At 39.3% G+C, this 9,924-nt stretch overlaps 1 long non-coding RNA gene and 1 pseudogene across 1 annotated transcript; both read right to left on the bottom strand.

The window, feature by feature from the left end:
• LOC122141421 lies at nt 1-437 on the bottom strand. Its single transcript, XR_006157796.1, has 3 exons — nt 317-437; nt 116-233; nt 1-27 (listed from the first exon to the last, which is right to left on the bottom strand). It is a non-coding gene; the product is annotated as an uncharacterized LOC122141421 (long non-coding RNA).
• Nucleotides 438-8,764: 8,327 nt separating this feature from the next.
• Nucleotides 8,765-9,924, bottom strand: part of LOC122141641 — a 7,159-nt pseudogene continuing 5,999 nt past the window's right edge.

Below are 9,924 nucleotides of genomic sequence, written 5' to 3'. Positions count from 1 at the left end.
CCAGTTCTACCATAAGAAGAGAAGCACCTGAGAGGAGAAATAACGGGGTTAAATATAATCAATGTTTTGGACTAAGGTCAGTTAAATGTTTTTAGTTTTGTATGATAGTTCTCACCCATCTTTGCTCTCGATACTGATGTAGTCAGTCTGAGTTGATCTGGCCACAAAGCGGATGCAGGTTTTGGAGTGAAAGGTGGACATGGCGTTTGCAATCACTGATTTCTCATAAGAAGCTGCAAAACAAAAAGACACAAAGTTTAAAATGAGATCTACATGAACGATAGATATGTTCAGTGTATGAAGGAGATTCACTCACAGTATTCCCTGTTCACTATGTAAGGGACCTCCACTATGTTTTGTTAGAGTTTTTCTTCCAGAAACAGTTGTTGTTAAAACAGGAGAGAGCATTTCTGGTTTTTGGGAAACACCAGATCTCCGGCTAATCAAGACTTCAGAAGATCCTGTTTTAAAGAGATTAGGTGAAATATTTATACTTCTAGACTATTTTTTTCCCAACTATTTTGTAAAACCAGTTGCTGTATTTGATAGAAATCTACAAGGTGTCTGGACCATTGTTGGTCTCCAAAATCCTTTGTAGTGATGTTACACTCTTTTCAAGCTCTCCACACAAACACTCCTTCAAACCCTTCCTCCTCCTGCAAAAAACAGAGAGATGTTTAAAAAGACTCATTTGAGGAACGTTGATCATTTAAGGGAGGCCACCAGACCGAGATCTTACCATGAGAGGAGACCGCCTGTGAGAGACGCCAAACAGCAGCAGCAGGTACTGAGAGAAAAGCCCTTGTGTCCATGTTGTCTCAGTGTGTAGAGATGTCCATTGCATGTTCCTGTGCTGAAGCTTAGTGTTCCTTGTGCCGTCAAGGTCCCGTGACTCTTTATGAAATCACACGAGCAGGAGGGCCCACTGGGGGATTATGGGTAGGGTCTTAAGTGTCCATAGATCAATGTGTGTAACTACAGGAGGAAACTCTGACCTCAACTGTTGGGGTCCAACCCCATGCAGAAACAAATACCACACCAATGTTCAAGTAATGTATTTATATTGTTAACACTAAAGTGGTCATCATGCTGGAAAATATACGGTTTTAGCGCGTGCATTATCGGGAGGGGCCCTGAACTTTAAACATTGAAAACCAAAACCGTTTCCAGACATTTGCGGTGGAACTGTATATTTGGTTCTCAAGTCCAGCTATTTTACCCAGCTAGTGGGATGTACGGAATTTTACTAAAGCTATACAAAGTTTTCATGCATGATATTGCCTTTCCAGTGCTTCTTCCATACCATGTTTTGGCAATAAATGGATCTAAATGTCGGTTGTGTTTATTTGAACGTTTTTTCTAACGTGATTGATAATCTCGGCCCCTGCAACTGCAAACAAACCACAATTTTGATGAACCAGTTAAGCAAATGTAAGAACCATTTGTGACCCCGGACCCGAAAACGTCCAGTCATCATAAGGGTCACCAATGAAGATATGAAACACCATTTGAAGCTGAAAAAATAAGCTTTCCATTGATGCACAATGTTAGGACAGGACAACATTTGGGTCGGGATACAACCTATTTGAATATCTGGGATCTGTGCAAAAAAACAAAATACTGAGAAATGCCTTCTAATTAACAATTGTCCAAATTAAGTTCTTAGCAATGCATATTACTAATCAAAAATTAGAATTTTGATATATGCTTGTTGTAGAAGTACCTATTAAAATATCTTCATAATATCTTTTACTTTACTATATTAACCTAAATGGTTTCGGCACAAAAGTAGTACCACTAATAAATACAAATAAAAGTTTGACCCATTAGCAGTGTTTTTTTTTAAATATTACTAACATGTACCCCCAGCTTAATTTAAGACTGGTTTTTGTGGTACAGGGTCACATTTGTGATTCTGTATGTTTTTGGACCAACAAGTTAGGCCTCAGAGTTTATCCCCTGTGGTTGCCAGTACAAATTAGTCTAGACACTCAAACCCTACCCATAAATCGCTCAGTAGACTAAACGCAGTGCCAGTGGGTACCAGGGAAAAGTCTTCTTCCGTATACGCTGTAAAGTGCACCAATCTCGCTTAACTTAAACAAACGTACCGATTTCTCACCAACACCAGATACAAACTCATCCGTTTTAGTGAATACAACTCTACTTATGGTCTGTTTTTCACACTTTTCAGATTCAGAAGACTTGCATCAATGCACACAAACGGCCAAATCAACCACTGCCATGTGCTTTTTGGAGCTTTTACAGTCAGTATCATCTCATCCTTTGATTCTTGTGCTTCACGGATGAAATGTCATTACGCTTTGGAGCAGGAGACATGCAGGTAAGAAATTATGGTATTTTTTATTTTTGGGCTAGCTATTCCGCTTATATAACTATACCATATCAGTAGTAGTATTTCTGGCTAATTCATTTTACCTCTGGGAATTTTTATATCTTTATTTTGTATACCTCACATTTTCACATTCTGTATTTTCACATCGCCATACAGATGATAACAAAGAAATGTAAGGCTACAAAAGTAAAATTCCAGACTTCTATTATTCACCGCAACCAAAATAAATTTTGAAATGGAAAAAATAAATACATACATAGAGCTTCGATTAATTTGCCTGAAGTCAGCTGAAGTAATAATTTAAATGTTTTTTTTTTTTTTTCATTATTTATCATTAATTACAACTCTCTCATAGCAGCTTTAGGCCAGTGAAGCAACCTTTACCTGTTGAGTCAAGATGGTTTCATTGCAAACCCAACCCTGAAACAGTTGTTGCACCGTTGTCCTACGTTATCATTGCAGGTTAAGAACAAAGAAACATTTAGCTCAATTATTTTGAGGCATCCCACCACCGATTATGAACCATTTCTGATTCTCGCACGTTTTCACCAATGCCAAGGTCAGAGTTTCCTCCCCGTAGTTACACACACAACCAGACACTAAGACCCTACCTTACAATCAGCCAAAAATCTGTCGCAAATGGGGTAAGCAAGCCAGCCTTCAGGTGAAGTTCAGTGTACTGATTTCAACCTACCATTCGCCTAGCATCCATCTGGCTTAAACCTCCCGCCTCTACTCAACAATATGGATGAACCCCTGCTGCTCTCCTCCGACGGGCCAGGATCTTCCGCCAATTCCCCGCTGCTGTAAGCTCGCGGAAACCTGGCTGGAATGATGCCATACCGAGCGCCAGCTGCATAAGGCTGTTTCCAGTTGTTCAGAGTGACCGAGATATATGAATCAACGGGAAATCGTGGCAGGAGCTGGATTATGCAGCCAACAACGTAGCGGCGGTGCAGTTTATGCAAACAGTAAAAGAAGATGTGCTGGTCCCCGATCTAGTAGCTGGCTTCCATTAACTGTAAGCCTTTTCTATTCATCGCTGGAGTTTCCGCCTGCCTACCATTCTCCGGAGTGTTTACATTCCTCCACGAGTACGTGAGCTCAGCTTTACAGAAACTTCGCTGGATTCAGATCACAGACACAGAACAACAACACCCGGACTCCGTTTTAACTGCCATTCTTTTGGGACTTTAATAAAGCAAATCTCTCTCCAGTGAACTACCAAAATACAGACGGCACAGCACCTTGTCCCACCACAGAGACAGTAATAAATTGACTACCGTTACAGCCCAATAAAGAATGCATATCACCTGTTCCACGGGCAGCTTTGGGGCCTTCTGATCACTGTTTGGTTCATCGGGATACCAACCTAAAAGGCAGAAACCGAAACCCAGCCAAACCTGTATTAAGGATTGTTAAAAGATGGACTAATGAAGCCGTCGGGCGAGCTTTTGGACCTCTCTGACTGGATTGGTTTTGAAGTTGTTGAATGAGCTCACAGAGACTGTAACATCTTATACTGGGGTTTCGTGGAAGACATGCACATTCCTACCAGGACCCATCTAAATTTACAACAACAACAAAAACCATGGTTCACTGTAAAATCCCATCAGGCCAGCACAAATACACACTGGAAAAGGAGATCAGAGTGGCAAAGAAGAATTATTAGGCCTCAGTTCACTTCCCCAGCCGCATCATACTCAGGGCTTAAAATGGGTTAGAAATAGGACGCACTTAAATTTACAGACACCATCCCCCAGTACTCAGTTGAGAAATCAACAGCTGGCAGACGTTCTGGGAATGAGTTTTCTACTGCAGGTTTGTATCCCAGCTCATGAACACTTGACTAACTTTTGAACACCACAACATCTATTTTTAGACACTCATACACTTATTATCAACCACATAGGCTACACATTCAATTTGCACATATATACCTGTACCTACAACACATGTCTCTTGATATACCCGCACATACATGTCAATTTGTATATTGTTATTCCTTATTACTTTTTTTTTAAATTATTCTTTTATTCATTGTGTTTTTTGTTCTGTTCCTGTCCCCTTTGTCTGAACACTTCAGTACATCCTCCGATGTCTGTAGGAACTATTACTTGCGTCACAGGACTCTGTTTTTATTGACAGTCCCTAAAGCCTGCACTGACTTTGGCAAAAGGCTCTTTTAATTTTGCAGCACCATCTGCATGAATCGCTTCTAATGAGCTACAGTTGATGAATTTGGTCTCACTTTATTCTTTGAAAGGCTTGTTAACAGGACCTTGCAGAAGGGCAATCTGTCTGTCATTGGTGACCCAGTTTGACATATTAATATATATAATATATGTTTTGAATATGAAGAATGTAAGTGGTTATGTATTGCCTTTTGTATTTGTACCACAACCTAGCTGCCATTATTGGTACTACGCTTGTAATACTGGTCATGTATTTTGCAAACATAAACACTTTTACCTTATTCATACAAACTGTCAAAAATATCCATTGTTTATGTACCTTTGAGTTGACTTGTATTTTTCCCACCACTATAATCACAATATTTCATAACTTGACCCCACCAAAAGTAAGACCATCATCCACTACTCATCTACAGACACACTGATGCCATATTTTAATTATTTGCCTCATCTTCAGCATCCATACAGCTTGTTTGCCTTACATGTCCAATGTTGGACAATTCCGGGCTCTGTCCGATTTCCATCCGTCTTAGCAGGAATGGGGGTGAGGGTTTGCAGGCCAGCGGATGGAGAAGTTTTTTTGTTTCGCATATGTGCTTGAAGGAGCCGTAGTCTATTGAGTGTTGTGTTAGTGGTGTTTTGTTTCTTGAAGTTGTCGGCCATATCAGGAGAGAACTTCTCCCAGTTAATCCTGACGTCTCTGGTCGCGATCAGCTCCTTGTGTGCTCGTGGTAAAGCCCAAGCATGATGAGCTCAGTGCTGAACAAGGCCGTGGATACACCAGTCTTCCTACCAATCCATGCATGGAAACCACCTGTTTGCCACCAGTTCTAACCATAACGAAGAGAGCACCTGAGAGGAGATGGAAAATAATTGGGTTAAAAATCTATCAATATTTTTGGCCTAATTTAGTTAAATGTTTTTAGTTTTTGTATGGTCGTTCTCACCCTCTTTGTTCTCAATACTGATGTAGTCAGTCTGAGTTGATCTGGCGCACAAAGCGGTGCGGTTTTGGAGTGAAAGAGTGGACATGGATTCGCAATCACTGTGATTTCTCAAATAATCTGCAACAAAAAACACACAAGTTTAAATGAGATCTACATGGAACGATAGATATGTTCCGATGTATGAGGTATTCACTCACAGTATTCCCTGTTCACTATGTAAGGGAAAACCTCCCACTATGTGGTTAGAGTTTTTTCTTCCAGAAACGTTGTTTGTTAAACGGATAGCGCTATTTCTGGTTCCTTTGGGAACCCCCCAAGATCTCCTTCAATCAAGACGTCAGAATAGCCTTTTTAAAGAGGTTAGGTGAATATTTAATACTTCTAGACTATTTTTTTCCAACGATTTTTGTGAAACCCCATTGTCTGGCTTTATAGAATCTACAAGGTGTCTTGCATTGTTTCTCCCAAATCCTTGTAGTGATGCCACTCTTTCCGCTCTGACACAAACAAGTCCTTCAACCGCTCCGCCTCAAAACAGAGATGAATAAAAGGCTCATTTGAGGAAACGTTTGATCATTATAAGGAGACACAACCGGTATCTTACCATGAGAGGAGACGCCTGTGAGACCCAAACAGCCGCAGCAGAATGGCGAGGGATGGCTCTTGTGTCCATGTTGTCCAGTGATGTAGAGATGTTCAGGATGCTCCTTTCTGAGCTTTGGTGTCTTTGTAGCTGTCATCCTGGACTTTATATTCCATGAGGCATGTGGTCTACTGGGGGATTATGGTAGGGTCTTAGTGTCCAGAGTCTAATTTGTACTACAGGGACGAAAGTCGGACCATCACCTGTTAGTCCCAAATCCTTGCAGAAACAATCCTCACTAATGTTCCAGTAATGTATTTATTGTTAACACTAAAGTGGTCATGCTGTAATGTTTGTGTTTTCCAGTGCGTGCAGCATACAGGGAATGCCCCCGAACTTTAAACTGGAAAACCAACTGCTTCCCTTTCAGTGGAACTGTATATTGTGTTCTCTAGTCCAGTTTATTTTACTCAGTTGCTGGATATAATAATCGTTATAATAATTTTAATGTATACTATGGTCTTTCCATTCTCATCTTCTTTATAATATGCTTGTCTAATAAACATGGAGACAAAAGTTTGTTTTGTCCGTAAATGCATTGATAATGTGAGGCACATTTGTGACCCTGGACCACAAAACCAGTAATAAGGGTCAATATCTAAAAACCATTTGTGACCCTGGACCACAAAACCAGTCATAAGGGTCAATTTCTCGAAATTGAAATTTATACATTATCTGACAGCTGTATAAATAAGCTTTCCATTGATGTATGGTTTGTTAGGATAGGACAATATTTAGCCGAGATACAACTGTTTGAAAATCTGTAATCTGACGGTGCAAAAAAATAAAAATACTGAGAAAATCGCCTTTAAAGTTGTCCAGATGGAGAACTTTGCAAAAATAAGGGTTTTGATATATTTACAGTAGGAAATTTACAAAATATCTCCACGGAACATGATCTTTACTTAATATCCTAATGATTTTTGGCTTAAAAGAAAAATCGATAATTTTGACCCATACAATGTTGTTCTGTATTTTCACATCACATATACAGATGATAACAGCAGAATGTAAGGCTACAAAAAGTTAATTCTCATTTTTTTCATTATTCATCTTAAACAAATGAAAATAAAATACATTTTGGATGAAAAAAATAACTGTAGGCTTTTGTTTCAGATTAATTTGTCAGCTGAAGTAATAATTTAAAGGGTTTTTCTTTTTTCGTTTTCCATTGATTTATCATTTTTTTAATTATGACTCTCTCATAGCAGCTTCAGCCAGTGAAGCACTTACGTTGAGGCATGATGGGTTTCATTTGAACCAACTTTGAACAGTTGTTGTACTGGACCCTTATTAAATTTGGCAGTTAAGAACAAGAAACATTTCGCCCAATTATTATGAAGCAATCCCCACAACTGATTAAAGTAACCGGACTACATAACAAATATCACCGTTCTGCTGAAATGAAGCAGGTTTGTTTCTCATGACTTAGCATGCTAGCTGGTTCTAGAGCACTAAGAACACCAAACTACGCTCTCTACTTTAGTGTTTAAACCATAATAGCGTAAATTATAGAAACAAATGTTTTGTCTGTTTCGCATGTTTTGGACTAAACAAGTGATTTCGAGTTTCCTCCGCATAGTTAACCACTTAGTCTCTGGACACTAGCCCTACCCATAATCCCCATAACCAAAAAAAGAGAAAAAACGGAAAGGAAGAGAAAACAAGGAAAAGGAAGGAAGAAAAAAAAAAAATAAGGGGGGAGCGGAAGAGAGAAAGAAAAAAAAAGGGGAAAGGGGGGGGGGGGAAAGGGGGGGAAAAAAAATAGAAAAATTTAGGGGGGGGGGGGGGAAAAAAGAGGGGGTTTTTCAGGAAAAGAAAAAGGGGAACGGAAGGGGGAAGAAAAAAAAAAAAAAAAAAAAAAAAAAAAAAAAATTTTTTAAAAGGGGGGAAAGTTCTTGGGGAAAAAGGAAAAAAAAAAAAACGGGGGGGGTTTAAAAAAGAAAACCTCTTTTTCGAAAAAAAAAAAAAAAAATTTAAAAAACAAAAAACCCAAAAAAAAAAACGGGGTTTGGGGGAAAAACAAAAGGGGAAAAAAGGAAATGGAACAAAAAAAAAAAAAAGAAAGGGGAAAAAAAAAAAATTTAAAAATGTTGAACCCCCCCCCAAAAAGGGGGGGGGGGGAAAAAAACCCAGGAAAAAAAATTTTTTTACCAGGAGGGAAGGGGAAAGAAAAGGGGGGGGGGCAATTTAAAAAAAAAAAAAAAAAAAAAAAAAAAAAAAAAAACTGTTTTTTCTTTTTCCCCCGCCCCCCCAAAACGGGGGGGGGGGGGGGGGGGGGGGGCCCCCACTTTCCGTTTTTTTCCCAACAAAGCGGGGGAGGCCGGGGAAAAAAAGTTTTCTTTTTGGGGGGGGGGACCCCATTTCAGCGGGGAAAAAAAAAAAAAACCAAAAAAAAAGGGGGGGAAAATCCAAAAAAGAAAAAAAAACAAAAAAACCCCCCAAAAAGGGGGAGGGGAACGGGTTCCAATTTGTAAAAAAAAAAAAAAAAAAATTTTGGGCGGGGTTTTTTAAAAAAACAAAAAAAACGGGGGGGGAAAAAACAAAAAAGGGGGGGGGGTAAAAAAAAAATTTTTTTTGTAAAAAAAAGGGCCCGGGGGGGGGGGGGGGGGGAAAAAGGGGGGGGGGGGGGGGGAAGGGGGGGCCAAAAAACCAGGCAAAACAAAAAAAAACCGGGGCCCCAAAACCAACAAGGGTGGGGGGGGGGAAACCCCCTTGGATGGGGGAAAAAAGGGGGGGGGGGGAAAAAAAAAAGGGTTCCAAAACGTTTTTTAATCCAAAAAAAAAGGGGGGGGGGCGGAGGGGAACCGGGGGCACCCGGGGGGGGGGGGGGAAAAAAAAAAAAAAACTTTTTTTTTGGGGGGGGGGGGGGTTTTAAAAAAAGGGGGGGAAAACCCACATTTAAAAAAAATAACAATTTTTTTTTTAAACCCAAAAATTTAGGGGGGGGGGGAGGGGGGGGGGGGGGGGCCGGGGGGGGGGGGGGGGGGGGGAAAAAAAACAACAAAAACCCACCCAAAAAAAACCCCCGGGGGGGGGGGGGGAAAAAAAAAATTTTACAAAAAAAAAAAAAAAAAAAAAAAAAAAAAAAAAAAACAAAAAAAACCCCATTTTGTTTTTTTTTTTTTTTGGGGGGGGGGGGGGGTTTTTTCGGGGGCCCAAAAAGGGGGGGGGGGGGAAAAAAAAAAAAAAAACACAAAAAAAAAAAAAAAAAAAAAGAAAAAAAAAAAACAACCAAAAGGGGGCAAAAAAAATAAAAGGGGGCCGGGAACAAAAAAAAAAAAAAAATTTGGTCAAAAAAAAAAAAAAAAAAAAAAAAAAAAAAAAAGGGGGGGGGGAAAAAAAAAAAAAAAAAAAAAAAAAAAAAAAAAAATTTTTTTTTTTTTTTTTTTTTTTTTTTTTTTTTTTTTTTTTTTTAAAAAAAAACCCCCCTTAGGTTTTTTTTTTTTCCCCAAAAAAAATTTTTTTTTTGGTTTCGGGGGGGGGGCCCCAAAAAAAAGGGGGGGCCCGGGGGGGGAAAATTTTGAAAAGGGGGGGGGAAAAAAAAATTAAAAAAGGGGGGGAAAAAAAAAAAAAAAAAAAAAAAAAATTTTTTTTTTAAAAAGGGTTTTTTTTGGGGGGGGGGGGGGAAAAAAGGGGGGGGTTTTTTTTTTTTTTTTTGGGGGGAAAAAAAAAAAAAAAAAAAAAAAAAAAAAAAAAAAAAAAAGGCCCGGGGAAAACAGGGGGGGGGGGAAAAAAAAGGGGGGGGGGGCTTCGGAATTTTAAAAAAAAAAAAAAAAAAAA

Source organism: Cyprinus carpio, chromosome B22 (assembly GCF_018340385.1).
Source record: "Cyprinus carpio isolate SPL01 chromosome B22, ASM1834038v1, whole genome shotgun sequence".
Taxonomy (NCBI): Eukaryota; Metazoa; Chordata; class Actinopteri; order Cypriniformes; family Cyprinidae; genus Cyprinus; species Cyprinus carpio.
The sequence above is the reverse complement of the archived record's forward strand: the minus strand, read 5'-3'. Positions and strand labels throughout refer to the sequence as shown.